Here is a 16,971-nt window from a genome sequence, read left to right as displayed (position 1 = left end):
ATATTGAATTGTAATATTGTTGAGAATTGAGAAATCATATTTTTGAAATTTATTTATCTAATTTCGAGGACGAAATTCTTTAAGGAGGGGGGAGGTTATAGCGATCCCGGTTTTTCCTTCATTGTTTAATTGTATTCCGGACTTGGTTCCGTGGATGTATTGTTGTCTTATTCTCGTTTCCATCCTTTACTCTTTGTATATGAGTCTTGGGTCGTGTTGGGCAGGTTTAAAACAGGTTGGTTGTGTTTGGAAACCAAAGGTTGATGTCCAGATTTTGGGTTTCATGCTCAAGCGGGGCTTTTGACGCTCGAGCGGACCTGTTTGCATATCAGTCCGAAAACAGCTTTTTGGATCATTTTTTCGGGCCATTCTCTCTCTCTAACTTTTCAAAGCTTATGTATGATTATACTAGATTCATCTCATTAGTAAGATACATGTACATCAATTAGGTGGTGACTAATTATTGATGAATGCACCTATATATACAATGTATAGAAGACTAATGCTAATACATTGAATGTGATGGATTCATTATGAATGAATCTTAAAGATGCATTATGTATCTATTATGAATATGTAAGATACATTAATCTATCTAATGAATTCATTAATATAGAAGATACATTATGTATCATGAATGTATGAGATACATTAATCTATTTAATGAAGTTCATTGAATGAATAACTTGAGAGCTTCTCACTCTAGACTACAACTTCTCTATAAAATCATCTAGATCAAGTGATCTTCTACCTTGGTCCCTTTATATTAAGTGTGGGGTTTGGCTTGCTCTTCATTTTGATTAGAAAATTATTGGGTTTGGAGCACCTTCGAAATCTTTCATCTTCTTCATTTGGTCTCTCAATTTGAGATAGGGATAACCACTCATTTTTATGATCTTTGATATAAACTTTTGGTTATTTTGATTTAATGTTGAAGTTGAGTAATTTTGGCTGTTAGGGTTTCAAGATGTAAAAGAGGGGTTTTGTTATTATGACTCGTTCATGTGTATTTTGGGTCTTAAAATGATGGTATTGATGATTAGTAATGTTATTTGAGCCTTTGGGTCAATATTGGAAAAGGGGGGGATAAAAGCCCTAATTTTTGATAAATTAATTTATATAATAAATTTTGGAAAGTTATGGAAATATGAAATTGAGTTGGAAATAATGAAATTGGGTAGTTATGAGATGAAATTGTGTAGTTGGATTGATTAATCACTCACCTTTGAAATTATTGATAAATTATCTGTTTAATGCATTTATTATCTGTTTAGAAATAATTGCTTTGGGCTATCGGTGGAGGATAGTCTTGATTGTTGTAGACATTGCATGATGATTAGGTGAATTAAAACTAATCAGTTGAATATGTCATCGAATATGACGGTTGGAATAATACATCTAATTTGTGTATTGATTGATTATGTATATGATAATTGTTTATATACATTGTATTGTGTGGAAGGAGATAGGGGATGTACTCCACAGTTTGGGAGGAGATAGCGGATGAACTCCTAAACCGAATTTTATTTGTGAGGAGATTGGGGATGGATTCCATTAATACAGCAAATCTGTGTATCATTTATGAAGTATGAAGTGTTTTAATATGAGTTGTTATCTCATGTGAATTGTGAAGTATGAAAGTGTTTTATTATGAGTTATAATCTCATTTAAATTGTTGATATTGGAAAGGATCATGGACATACTTGTCATGGATTTGGATTGTGCTGTATGTTGGTTTATATGAGTTAAACATTTATCAAATGCTAATGTTTTAGTTATTGCTCATATTATGTTTAGCATATCTCTACTGGGCATTGGCTCACCCTATATGGGACATCATTTTCAGGTCCAGGTGATATGCCGCCTCCAAGGATGTAGCTTGGGAGGTTGTAGAAGCTGAAGGCTTCCTTTTTGTGATTATTTTGTGTGTTACATGTAAATCAAACCAATGGCTTATTTTGTGTTTTGAGTTAGTACTCTCTTTTTTGTAACCAAGTGTTGGCTTGGAAAGTTGTAAGCCCGTAGAGCATTTACTTTTGATGTCAACATATAATACTTTTGTAATGAATACTCTGGTAAATAGAAATATGATTTATCCTCTTATGTCTATGCATGTCAAGAATGTGGGTTTATATTGTATTATTTTGAGGGCGTTACAAAATTCCTCAAAAAGGGTTGTTTGGGCAGAAACATCCAGCCAAAACAATAGGCTAAAGTAACTCCCAAAATTCCCTCTCGTCGAGCAAATGACAAGTTGGAGTTGGAGGGCGTTGGATGTAATTGACCACAGCCAAGCTGCTCGATCGAGCTAGTAGGCCAGTGACCGAAAAAGTCACGTGGCCAAATGACCAAACAATGCATTCGATATAACTATGGTCGGCTGAAGCGATTTTGAAGGCAGAATATAAATTTTTAAATAGCAGATCAAATCAACCCGTGGTTAGCAGGCAGATCAAAGCAAACTAAAAATTTTAGCGGATTAGACGATATTTTGCACAAACCTACTCTCTAACAGCTAATTCAACTAATACAAGAAGAAAATTTAGCCTAAGGGAAAAAGTACGCAATCTTGAGCATTCATGTTGTTATTTTAAGAGTTTGCACCAATAATTTACTAACTTAAGTATCATAATGCCCCCGATTTGAATACCCTAGTCTGCAAGGACTCACTGTTTTTGTTACAAGTTTAGAAAGTGAGAGATTTCAAGGAGTGGGCTCAATTTATTGTCACTTCGACCAGTGTGACAGATTTTTTCCCTACACATACGCCTTTAACATTTTCTTTCATATAATTTTCTTCTTCTTCTTTTTATTTTTTTGCAAACTTTTATTCAACCTGTTCATTTTGAATTCATCTAAATCTTGTAACCTATATTTCATTAGATAAAGAATGCCTCAAATTTGAAAAACAAATTTAAGTTTTGCCCATGCCCAACCTGGAGATTTTATACTTTCCAAATGCTTCCAAAGTCATATATATTGCGTTTTTCAATATCTTTAATGTTTTTTTTAAGAGAAATTTTTTTTTTAAGGTACCTGATATTAAGATTTTATAAGATAAAAGGTATACAATATTTTCAAAATAGTTAAGGTTCCTCAACGTTTCTACTGACAAAATTTGATTCAGAGAAATTTCGCCCCAACTCAGAGAAATTTCGCTGATTTCACAGAGAAATTTCGAAATTTCTTTGAGTCAAGGCCGAAATTTCTCTGAGTCGGGTGAAATTTCTTTGAGTTAGACATAATTTCTCTGAGTCTAATTTTCTCTAAGAAATTGTTGACGGACATTAAGTAAAAAAAAAATTTATCTTGGACCTCTCGTACTACATAAAATTAGAGAGGGATGTTTCATTAATTTTCTCCGTTTTTAATTAATTTTTCTCTTTTTTTTTATTTATGTCTCTGAAGACTTCTAATACCATAAACCATAAATGGTATACTTATGTGAGTTTCTATTCGAAAATTGAAAATTTAATATGCAATGAATCAATAAAAAGTTATTTTTTCTTTCTCCAGTGTTGCTAGACACAAAATATGGTCACTTGCCCCTTTTTACCCATTCCAAAACATGGTCACAAAATTGAAAATTTAAGTTTTGCTGCCTTTTTATTTCACACTCAATATATGGTCAGAAACACTCTAATACCATGTCGTCTTAATTTCCATATGCTCAGAATTTTATTGTTTAATTTTTGTAACAAGAATTTTTGTTGGGCGGCTTTATACTCTTACGGGCCTTACTTTCCTCATTGTCTCACTTGGGCTTTACATTTTCACATCCTCTTATTTAGGAGCTTTCTCTTTTACACTCACTGATGATCCACTTAAACATCTCAACTCAAGGTTCTTGACTCACGTGAAATTCTATTTCCACTTTAATAACAAACTTTCCATATGATATTGAACTAAATTAATCCTTTTGAATTTTTCATGTTATCATTGTTGAGTGATCGCATGAGTTGAAACTGACCTTCTCCAATGTTGTAGCGGCTAACATGGATAGCCTTGAGAAACAATTAAAAAATTCACACTCTCCTGTTGGTGGCAACAATTATTATCACTATGACCTTTGCGGCTGGTATCACTGTTCCAGGTGGATATGACGACTCTGAAACTCACAAGGGCATGGCACTTATGGTTAAAAAAGTCTGCATTTCAAGTATTCGTGATCGCCAATGCTGTAGCTATGTGTAGTTCCATTATTGTTGCTGTTTTGCTCATATGGGCACAGTTGGGAGATCTTAATCTCGTTCTTGTTTCCTTGAAATTGGCTTCGCCATTGTTCGGAGGAGCTCTTATGATGCTCGCAATATCATTCATGACAGGTGTTTATCTAGTGGTGAGCAACCTTAATTGCCTTTCTTATGTTATTTGATCATGGGCTTAATCTCTGTCCTTGCCCTTTCCACGCTGTTGATTCCACTCTTACTACCAACTTCCGTGAACCATCGCATGCTACGCTACATCTTCTACTATCCATTTTCTCTTTTGCTATTAATCAGCAAAAGTGGTGTTGATGTCTGGTCTGTTGGTATTGGAAAACTCTCTTTTAATATTTTCAAACACGAAAAGTAAGTAAAATTATTGTAACAACCACATCATTCCTTTTGGCAGTCCATTAGAGATATGTGGATTTCGTGTTTGATTTTGTTTTTTGTTTTGTTTTGTTTTGTTTTGTTTTGTTTTTTTTCCTTCTTATTTATGAAATTTATTATGTATTTATTTCAAATATATATGTATTGAAAGTTTATTTGATATACTGTCTACATTTTGTGCTAGAACTATTTGGAGAATTGTGTTGATTTTGATTTTGTTCAAACACTCAACAGAGTGCGTAAACAATACACACTTGTGACTGATAAAAAATTGCACGATATATACATATGGGTGGGGTCATTACACATTTTTGGGTATAGAACTTGATATTTTGCACCAATCAGAATCTATGTATTATTCACAATGGTATCGCAATGGAACATGAATTATCTCAAACCATGTTGTTTAAGCATTCAATTTTGTTGATCAACACTCCCAAAATTATATGATGTATTGGGAGTAGAGTTTCCTCTCCCATGCTTTTAAATCAGTAACCATATAAATTCAGAAATTTATTCAAAATTATCAATTTATGTTCTAATTTTTTTTTTCATATATGACAGCACAATATCATTTCAACCTCAACCATACAATCATCATCTGGCCTAAAATCTAATAAATTTTTCTGGATAAAAGGGATTTCTGCTTTTGAATAGATAGGTAGGACCTTATCGTGCTAACTTGCAAATAATTACCACTAACAAATAACTAGTAGTCAACTTTATCTAAATTACCCCAATTTTAACTGTAAATAAAAATATATAAGTAATATAATTTGGATTGCTGCTATTGCCCCCATCAATAATTTTGGGCCCCTATTTTTTAGTTTTTTTTTTTTTTAATTACAATAATAATCTCATGTGAAATTATTAAAAAATACATTAATAATTTTGGAACATTTCATCTCTTAATTAAGCTCACATACCCATTACATCATGAGTTAGGGTTTATAAAAGTACTCATCTCCATCACCATCCATCTATCTTCTCCAAATCACATTTTCAAAACTTACCCACCCTCAAAACTTTAAAAATCCTTTAATATTCCGGCGACAACAGTGGCAACCATTTGATTAGATACACTTCTCCGACAATAATAATGAGTGAAAGTTTTTCTGGTAACTACAACTCTATGAGACGAGAGCAGTACAACAATAAAAGTTTAGAAGAGATTCATAACTTTGATGGGGTTGTTAGCTCAGATGAGATTAACCTTGTAAGAGTAAGTTTCTTAAAAAAAAAAATGACAAAAATAATAAAAATTGTTCATCCTTTTTTCAGCACTGAACTCCCGAACGTATGACCAAAATTTCGAGAACACGGGCCCGATCATTATTTATTTGTTTAGGAATAGGAAACTGAACATTTCTTATTTGTTCAGGAACAAATAATCGAAGCAGTAGTAGCTGAAGTAGGCAAACAAAGGAGGTCAGACCACCCTTGGCCGATCAACTGGAGGGTAAAATCCTGCCAAATTTTGCTCACACAAATAGCATACAAGTACAGTGAGACCATGGATGAATGACAGAAACCAACCAGAGAATCATGAAAGTAGATTGTGTTGTGTGTGTAAAAAGAGGTAATAGAAAAAAAAAATTAAACAGATTGACAAGCCTCATAATGAAGTAGAGAAGAAATTTCTTAATCACACAAATTTTTTCTACTAATTTTGGGAGGTTCCATCATTGTTGGTTTTGTTAGGGTTTTGAGAGAGGCTTTATGGGGTGTAAGGGTGTGCATTTGAATGGGTGAAATGTTTTTATAAGGATAATTTTAGTATTTTTTGAGGGGAGAAAAGAAATTTTAAGAGTTTTACAATTTATAAGTAGAGATCTAAAAAAACGGGGGTTCAAAATAATTAATAAGGTGTTAATAGTAGACTCATAATTTAATACCGTTGCTTCCAAAATTTTCCCATCTTGGGGGTTGCAACTTTTCCTTTAATTTAATTGATTGCTCAATGTGGATTACATGTAATTTTGGATAAATTTTAACTGTTTTATGTTTGGTCACTTTTCGTATTTTGCCTTTTAAACTTTGTATGTTTTTACTTTGATTCTTTATATTTCAAGTTTATCCCAATTACTCTTAAAAACTAATTTATGTTCAAAATTAAGCAAAAAATGTCATGACAACTGTCACATAATATCAAAAATATTATTATATTAAGATTTGAATTTATGTCAAACGTGCGAGTTATATGTAATAAAATATTTTTATCATTGGGCGAACTTTGACATGGGATAAACTAAAATTAAAAAACTTATAGAACATAATGTATTTTTATTTTATCATTCCTCAGTTCAGCTAATCCAACCTTGACGGTTATTCCACATACATAGCACAAACTTTTGCCACTCCTTTGTCCCTTAAGATTATTAGCATTGGCTTGGTAGTTGTTATTATGGTGTTTGCCATTTTGGCCTCTAGATTTAAACTTAAGGTTGTGTTTGAAAATTTTACCTTAAGGTCGAAAGTTATTCCTATTGTTGAAACTATTCTTGTTCCTATTCTCCACCACATTTACCTTAGGCATTTTCTCTTTTCCAGTTTCTAAATTTGATCTATGCTTCTCTTCCATCGTAAGTATATTGATTAGTTGAGTTAATGACAGATCTCCTTGCACTACAAGAAAATGCATTTTTGCCGACCATTTTTGGCTACCAAAAACAATTTAGTCGCCAAAAGTCACGGAATTGGCTACCAAAAATAATATTAGTCAGCAAAAGTCAACTTTTTAGCTACTAATTTTTTTTAGTAGGGGAATATTGATTATTGGCGACTAAAAAAAATTTAGTAGCTAAAAATATTACAATTGGCGACTAAAAAAACTTTTAGTAGCTAAACATATCCAATTGGCGACTAAAAGGAAATTTAGTAGTCGTAGAGGTACCTTTAGCTACTAAATTATTTGGTAGCCAAATGAAAATAAAAAAAATAATTTTTAATCTTTGCCGACCAAAATTTTGGTCGCCAAATGTTAACTTTCGGCGACAAAATTCCTTTTAGTCGCCAAAGACCTACCTTTAGCTACTAAATTATTTGGTAGCCGCATGAAAATAAAAAAATTAATTTTTAATCTTTGCCGACCAAAATTTTGGTCGCCAAATGTTAACTTTCGGCGACAAAATTCCTTTTAGTCGCCAAAGACCTACCTTTGGCTACTACATTTTTTGGTAGTCGAATGAAAATAAAAAAATTAATTTTTAATCTTTGCCGACCAAAATTTTGGTCCCCAAATGTTAAGTTTCGGCGACAAAATTCCTTTTAGTCGCCAAAGACCTACCTTTGGCTACTACATTTTTTGGTAGTTGAATGAAAATAAAAAAATTAATTTTTAATCTTGCTGACCAAAATTTTGGTCGCCAAATGTTAACTTTCGGCGACAAAATTCCTTTTAGTCGCCAAAGACCTACCTTTGGCTACTACAATTTTTGGTAGCCGAATGAAAATAAAAAAATTAATTTTTAAACTTTGCCGACCAAAATTGTGGTCGCCAAATGTTAAGTTTCGGTGACAAAATTCCTTTCAGTCGCCAAAGACCTACTTTTGGCTACTACATTTTTTGGTAGCCGAATGAAAATAAAAAAATTAACAAAATAGTTATTTTATTTTATTAATAACAATACCATTAGTCTCCACTTGAAAATTTGACAAAACAAAATAGTTATTTTTATTTTTATTTTTATTTTTATTTTTAGGTTGTACACCCACCATCCAAAATTATTAATATCTTATTTTATTTTTTATTATCTCAAAATATTAATTTAAAAAAAAATTAATTATTAAAATAATATGAATTTCTTATTTTGTCCTTTTTTTTAAATCCATTAATAATACAAAAAGTACAATTATGAAGAGGCTCTTTGTTTAGATGCAACACATTATGGAAATGTTGCAAGGTTTATTAATCATAGGTAAGTTCAACAAAACACAGAAGCGCATATGCCCTTGTGGCTTCCTCTTAATTATTAATGTGTTCTGATCCTTGTTGGTTGTTCCTCAGTCATTAACATTTGGTTTTACTCTGAAATTATCATAATTGATGTGTATATGTATATGATGGTAAGTTTTCATTTTCATCCATTAAGTTTTCATCCATTTTCATTTTCATCTACTCTTTTTTTCCCCCTCATTTGGTTGTGTTTGTTTCCTGAGAAATGTGTGATGGTGTTCGGTGTTTTGCAGATACAGGAAGTGATCCGAGGTACCAAGGACGCACTTTCTCTAGCTCAGGTTTGTTTACTCTCTCCAATGTTTGTCAAAATTTACTTACTAATTTTAGTTTTTGGTATGTGGGAAATTGAGAGATGTGAAAAGTTTTTGTTTTGTCCCTTTTAGGTCTCAAATTTGTAATTCACCAATTCATCTTCCACGAGAACATGTTCGGATTGCTGAAATCATGGCCTCAAAAATCTCAATTTTTTGATGATCATTAACAACCAATTACATGTTCCTGATTAAAATCTAATTGAACTCCAACTTAATTAACTTATTTATTTATTTATTTGTTTATAGCCTTGTTGCTTCTACCTAAAGTTTATTACCGGCAAATTGATTTGGGGAACATACAGACTGTGTTGAGATATGAGTTTACAATGAGTTGTGAACATGTGTTATTGTTTTAACTTCAAATGAGGTACTTTGTAAAGGTGGTTGGGAAATGGGAGTGGTGAGTTATATTATAGACCTTGTTTGTGGGTCTGAAAGTATAATTTCAGTGTTTGTATAATACTAACTTATATTAAAAGCATGTAGTGTGCATGTCTTAATTTATCCAAAACAGGTTGTATTGTTGTTCCTGTTGCTTTCTAAACTCCTCAATATGTTGAACAAGCACAATTAGGAACAGGTTGACTATTAACAATATATATTTTGCTTAATACATTAGTGTAGGTATTAGGTATATGTGGTGGTTGGTTGTGGACCTCTGGGAAGATAGCAAACACTTCAATGGCTAAGGATTGCTGGAGGTGGTGGACGAGAAGACCAAGGATTGATTGGTTTAACATGATTGTCAAAAGTCTCATTCATTATGAACTGGAGGAGAAGACCAAGGATTGCTGGAGGTGGTAGTCCCTTTTTATTGATTTTTATCTCATTCATTACAAAGTCTTGCATATAGTTGAAGGGGAGATTGAAATTGATTGATTGGTTTAACATGATTGTCAAAAGTATAGACATATCCTACTTTTATCAAACTCTCTCTTATACATTTAACCAATAGCATTTCTTGTAATATAAATTTTATAAACTAATAACAGGCTAGATAGTAGCCCTGGAAAGGACTCCTAGCTTTACTTAAAATTTAGGGAAATTATAACCAAAGTTGAAACTCCTAAAAATTAAAATTCCTAACAAACATGACTTTCTATGCAAGAGCTCGTTTATTGGCTAATGATGGGCTTTAAGTGGGCTGTTTTTGGAATCCTTGTCTTTCTATCCGTCTATCCTTTATTAACAGTTTGTGCCTGTTCTCAGTGGACAGAAGGAATGAGAGGAGAGAAACATGAAGGGGCATATATAATCAGTTAAAAAACTCATCTTAGGTCAAGGGCTCAAGGAACTGAAATGCATCTTTATGTAAGATGCACCTGTGCTTTATGAACTGTCTGACAGATTTGTGTAAAATGCATGTATTCTAGGAACTTTTTGACAGATTTTCATTTATTTATTTATTATATTACCCTATTTAGGGTTGTTATGTCCATTTTTCTAATGTCAAGAAAGAATGTAATGGGTTTTAAATAATTTATGGTTGGTGGCTTTTAGATATTGTAACCACATCTTTATATAAAAACTATTATATATATAACGTGGTAATATAAATTTATTTAATTCTTTTGCATGGATAAGATTGTTCAACATTATTACTATTTTTTTTTTAATATGTGCCAATTCTCTCTCTCACTCCTTCCTGTTTCTTTTCCTTTCTTTTCTTTTTTTTTTCTTTTTTTAATTTTTATGAATCTCAATAGGAAAATATATGTGTGTGTGAGGGAACTGACCTTGGTTGCTCTTCACTTTTGTTTTGTGTTTTTGATAAGATATATAAGGAGTCAACATGTACTGCTCTTGTAAACGATGCAATTTTTGGAGATCCAGTGCAGAAGGCAGAAGCAATGGCATTTCGTCGAGCTTTTGAGGGTATCTTCTTTTAGGAAAAGTAATTCCCAAAAAAGGAAATACTAACCACCCCATCTAATGGGGTATATGTGTAAAAAGTAGATTCGAATATGTAGAAAGTGTATAGAAATATATGAATTGTGTATTGAAATTCTAACCCTTTTGACATTATATGGTCTTTAACAAAATGCCCAATGGAATCTATCTTTCATGCCATTTCCACCTTTCCTTCTGCTGGGAACAGGGCACAATTCTCAAAATGAGCACAATTCTTTCTTTTGGTTTTGTAGTTAACTGTTAACAAATGTGTGCTAGTAATGGCTGTGTAGCATGCCTTGTATTACTTAGACACGTTGCTATTTAAGTGGATGGTCCAATTTTTGTCACTTTAATGTACATGTATTTTCTAAATGGTCCCTTTGGCCATTATATTGGATTTTACTTTAATTTTTGAGTTATAACTTAGAAATTGTGCTTAATGTGTAATTTTTTTTCTTCTTGCAAATGTGAGATTTGAGCTCCCAATTTGCATAGCTATATCTACCTGAGATTGAATGAAACTTGTAGATTTGAATGTTCAAGGAACTTGTTTGATCTCTCACATTGTACGTTAGACAAACAAATGAAAGTTGTAATATAAATGAATACAAGTTGTTTACAATTTTTTTTTTTTAAAAAAAAAACAAAAAAAAAATTATTTGGCTACCAAATGTTTTGGTAGCCAAATAGGTAATCAAAAGTTTTGGCTACTAATAATTTAGTAGCAAAAACATAACCCAAAACGTTTTTGTCACCAAATAATTAGTAGCTAAAAGATTTGAGAATGAGAGAAAGAAACTATTGGTGACTAATACTTTAGTGGCCAAAACATACCTTTTGCCGACTAAACTAAGATTAGTAGCCAAATGTGTGCTTTCAGCGACCAATTATTTAGTAGCTAAAAGTGATACCTTCCCCGGCCACAACAAATTAGTAGCTAAATGTGTACTTTCGGCGACCAATTATTTAGTAGCTAAAAGTGATACCTTCCCCGACCACAACAAGTTAGTAGCCAAATGTGTACTTTCAGCGACTAATACTTTAGTGGCGGAAACATACCTTTTGCCGACTAAACTAAGATTAGTAGCCAAATGTGTACACTTTTAGCGACTAAACAAATTTTAGTCGCCAATACTATCGCCGACAGGGTAAAGGCGACGAGTTTAGCGACGAAAAATTTTGGTCGCTAAATCGTTTCGGTGACTAAATAAGTGACTTTTGGCTACCAATATTTTGGTAGCCAAAAGTGACATTTCTTGTAGTGTTGTTTGTGCCTCAGACGCGTAGCAAAGTCATTCCAAGATGGAGGTAATTTATCGATAAGGCAAGACACTTTAAACTCCTCACTAAAAGTTGTCCCTTTCTTTTCTACTTTTCTAAGTAGTTCTTGAAACTCATGTATTTGGTCTCTTACAAGTTTGTCATTTTTCATTTTGTACCCATTAAAATTAGAGACAGTAAACCTATTAATACTAGCATCTATGGTTCCATATTCGGCCTCTAAGGTTTTCCATGGTTCTTTTGGAGTCGAGGTGGTTGACTGATACACATCATACAATTGATCAGACAAAACACTAAGGATTCTGTTATAGCAATGAAATTCAATTTGTTAGGGGACAATCAAGATCCAACAAAATCTTGATCTTCTATGGCAGACATAAAACCCAACACGGTCAACCAATATTTTGTTTGTTTTTACCATCTTTCAAAATTTTGTCCATTAAATTTTTCAGGTTTCACACTAATAGTTTTTTCTAAATTAACCATTTTAAATATTTAAAGAACAAGAGGGCAAAAGAGTATCTTAATAAGTAATAACAATAAAACAAATGCTAATGTTATTGAAAGTGTAAATTTAATTACCAACTATTTAAGGATAGATAAAAAGTGACAAGTTTTGATACATCTCAAATTTAAACAAAATAATACTAATCAAATATCATGAATTGTATGAAGTGTTCTATAACTCAGAAAAACTACACACTTTTAAATAATAATGTCGTATTTATCATATAAAAACTTACTTTACAACTTTTCTCTTTTTTTACAATAATAATAATAATAATGATAATAATAATAATAGACACCCAAGTCAAACAAGTTTTGTAACCCCCAAATAAACTAATAGAATAATAATAATAATAATAATAATAATACCACCCAAAACAAAAATATCGACAAGTCAGTAATTTTTCAAGTCAAATACACCAAAACATATTTTTTCCTTAACGCAGTTTCTCGGAAATAAAACAAAACAAGGAAACAATGGGAATGGTATTTGATTACTACGTCATAATTTTTTCCCTTTTTTAATGAAAAACCTATAACGACTTTAGATTGCACGGGAAATTGAACAATAATTATTTTAAATCAATTTTATAGAATAAAAATTTAAAACTAAACAGATTCTGAAATAAGTTTTGACAATTCAATAAAACTATATATACATATATATAATAAAATAAGAAGAAGATGAAGAAAAAAGGGTTTTAAAAATAGCCTGTGTGATTGTAAGAGGGACGTCAAAGATGTTGTCCTAAAGTCGTTATACGCTCTCTCCGTGCAGGTTTTAACGATCACAAACGACTCCAAGATACAACCCAAAACTTTACAAGAACTGACACAATGCACAGTTGGACCAGAAGAATTTGCCAAGAATGTATCGATTGCCCAGAAATATAGAATATTAAAATACAGTAAAGAGCAGAGAGAGAGAGAGAGAAAATAGAGAATGTTATATATCTTTTACTGAGTAAGAGTCCTATTTAAATAGGCTCTTTGATGTCTATTGGGAACAAACACACCATTTGTTTTGAAACCAAATACTTATTTAAAATTCAAACAAATAAGATGTTAAAAGAAATATATAAATAAATAAATACAAATAAAAAATAATGTAAAATAAAATAAAAATAAATACAAATTAGCTTGTTTGGTTTCGTTTTTCTAAAAACAGTTTTTAGAAAATTTTACTTTCTTATTTTTCGTATTTTTTTGTTTTTACTAATTTTTTTTAATATTTTAAGCAATTTTTTAAAAAAATTTTAGACACACTTAACATAAATACACATAAAAAGTATAATTTTTGTGAAAAAGTCTTTTAAAAATTCAATAAATACCAAAAATACAAAAAAAAAAAAAAAAACGAAAATTTAGTATATTTTTCGATATTTGTTAATTTTTAAAAATATTTTTTCACAATTTTTTCACTTTTTAGATACATCTAAGTAAGGTGAATCTAAAAAAGTAAAAAAAATGCTTAAAATTTTAAAAATATTCACTAAAAACAAAAAAAATACGAAAAACAAAAAACTCAGTTTTCAAAAAACTTAATCCAGAAATTCAAACCAAATAAATTTTTGAACCTTTTAGGAAATTTTCAACATGTACACACCCAAAAGAAATCAAACCAACATGAATGTCTAACCAAATTTCTATATTTCCCCCTACTCAAATTTCTTGCTTTTTGGTGCAGATCCTCATGGACAAACAGGCGAAGTGCACGTGTTCAAGTAAGCAGAAACAATTTTGAAATCCTACCTCATGACTTGCTAGTGTACAGATAATAATATGAATTGAAAAAGGTGGAAATGAAAAGGATATAGCAGATCTAACTAATCTTTTTTTTTTCTTTTTTTCTTTTTTTGTGAATGAACGTGTATGTGTAATTCAAATTGTAATAACTCTGTTTAGTTGAAAGAGTTTCAGCCAAGGTTTCCTCAAGCATGCTGTTTCACTCACTGCAGATTCGCAGAGGAGGCGCATTGTGGTTGACGGGTCTTGGATCTCTACGGACGATCGAACTGGTTTGGCGTGGGTCTGTTTTGATGAATGTAATCAGCTGGTCCATCAGAAAGCAGTTACAGGGCCACCAATGCTTTCCCCACAGCAAGCGGAAGCAGCAGCTCTGCTTCATGCACTGCGATGGGCGTTCCAACAAGGCATAAAGCATCTTCATTTGCAAACAGATTGCCAAGTTTTAGTTTTGCTATTACAAAATCAAGACCAGACTAGTGACTGGCATCTTCAATCTATTTTAAGTGATATTATGCATTGTAGTAGAGATTTTGACTACTTGTGTTAGAAAAGGTAGGTAGAGAGGTTTTTCAATCTGCACACTACCTTGCAACTGATGTAAGAAAACATTTTGCAGATTAATCTATTTCATATGTTGCTTCGTCGAAAAAAAAAAGAAGAAGAAAGCGTTTCAGCCAACTTCAGATGATACATACGTTGCCAGACAGAGCCTAGCATAGGTGTTGTGCTGCTGGTTGTACCTTAAGTTGTAAGATTGACCAAATATTTGAATTATGGGAGGAGATAATGACCAGATTTAAAAAACCTGATCTGATATGGGATTAGATGACTTGTGTAAATTAAGGGGAAAATATATAATGTGCACCACATGAGAAGAAATTTATGATTTTTAGCGGTGAATGTTACAAATGTTTGTAATATATGTTACGTCAATTTATAATAAAAGCTACAAATGGTGAATTAATGGTGTGTAAGTTAAAATAAAAGTTATATTTTTATGGTAACCAGTAGGACTCTGATCCTATCCATTTCCTATACGTAATGGAAGATTTCCATTACATGACTAATCACTATAAAATAAGAATGAAAATTTATAATTAATTTTTATTAAAAAAGTGTATTACACTCACCGTTGGATGATAGAATGAAACCTCTCCATTACAAATATGCAATGGAGAGGATCACAATCCTAAGCAGTGAGATATACTTTTTGCCGTGGGCAAAATTATGTAATATTTTTATGGAAAATTTACCTATAAATCCCATCTTGAGAAGTGAAATCCTGATGGTTTCAACCTTTACTGCATTCAGAAGAATTGGGAGGTGATGAGAAGTGAAATCCTCCATTTCATGCATGAGTTCCATAGTAATGGTAAGTTGGCCAAAGGGCTTAATAGTTCATTTATAACATTGATTCCTAAGAAGGACAGTCCAGTAGATTTGGTGGATTACAAGCCAATTAGTTTGGTGGGTTCAATCTACAAAATTCTAGCTAAAGTTCCATCTAGGAGAATTAGGAAGGTTTTGTCTAGGTTGGTTAGTGAGGTTCAGACAACATTTATTGGAGGAAGGTGTATTCTAGATGGAGTTTTGATTGCCAATGAGATCATTGAGTGGTGGAAATCAACAAAGCAAAAAGGGGTGATACTTAAGCTCAATTGCGAGAAGGCATATGATTCGGTCAATTGGGAGTTCTTGCTTTCAATGGTGTCTAATTTTGGGTTTGGAGAGAAATGGTTAGGGTGGATTAAGGAATGTCTATCCTCATCTAGAATATCAGTTTTGGTGAATGGGTCACCCATTGAAGAGTTTTCACTGCAAAGAGGGTTAAGGCAATGTGACCCACTCTCACCTTTCCTATTTTATTTGGTGGCTGAGGGGTTAAATTTGCTTCTAAATAGAGCTAAGATGTTGGGGTTGGTTAAAGGAGATTTGGTTGGGTCTAATGGTATGAGCATCTCATATTTGCAGTTTGCGGACGATACTATAATTTTCTGCGAGGCAGATCTGAAGGAGCTACTATTGATTAAAAGGATATTAAGGTGCTTTGAAGTGATGTCTGGCTTAAAGATAAACTTTCACAAAAGTGTAGTGTGTGGTGTGTGCATTTATGATTCTGAGGTGAATGATTTTGCAAGGGAGTTAAATTGTCAAAGTAAGAAGCTGCCAATTCTGTATTTGGGCATACCTTTAGGAGCCAATCCTAGGAGGAAGTCCACATGGCAGCCCGTGGTTGATAAAGTTAGGAAGAGGCTGTCTCTTTGGAAGAGGAAGGTGTTGTCTTTTGCAGGTTGACTGACTTTGATTAAGTTAGTTGTAGCCTGTTTACCATCATATTATATTTCTATATTTAAGATGCCTAAGGATGTAACGAAGACAATTGATAAGTTGCAGGCTATGTTTCTCTGGGAAGCAGTGAGGTTAAGAGGAAAGTGCATTTGGTGAGATGGTAGGAGCTTATTAAGCCCATAAAGCAAGGGGGTTAGGGGTCAGAAGTCTAAGTGAAATGAATTTTTGTTTATTACTAAAATGGTGGTGGCGATATGGTGTTGAAGACAAAGCCTTGTGGAGGGCTGTGATTTGTAGTAAATATGGGCGATATGGTGGTGGGTGGTGCCCTGATGTTGGTGAAACAGGTAATTTGTCTCCAATTTGGCAGGGTATTCAAGTATTG

The 16,971-nt window shown here is 32.4% G+C and overlaps 1 long non-coding RNA gene across 1 annotated transcript; it reads left to right on the top strand.

The window, feature by feature from the left end:
- Nucleotides 1-8,450: 8,450 nt before the first annotated feature.
- Nucleotides 8,451-9,828, top strand: LOC145794723 (uncharacterized). Its single transcript, XR_014334654.1, has 3 exons — nucleotides 8,451-8,512; nucleotides 8,784-8,831; nucleotides 9,487-9,828. It is a non-coding gene; the product is annotated as an uncharacterized LOC145794723 (long non-coding RNA).
- The last annotated feature ends 7,143 nt before the right edge of the window (nucleotides 9,829-16,971 follow it).

This window comes from Camellia sinensis, chromosome 7 (genome assembly GCF_055761805.1).
Source record: "Camellia sinensis isolate YWXY chromosome 7, ASM5576180v1, whole genome shotgun sequence".
Lineage (NCBI taxonomy): Eukaryota > Viridiplantae > Streptophyta > Magnoliopsida > Ericales > Theaceae > Camellia > Camellia sinensis.
This window is presented reverse-complemented; position numbering and strand designations above follow the sequence as displayed.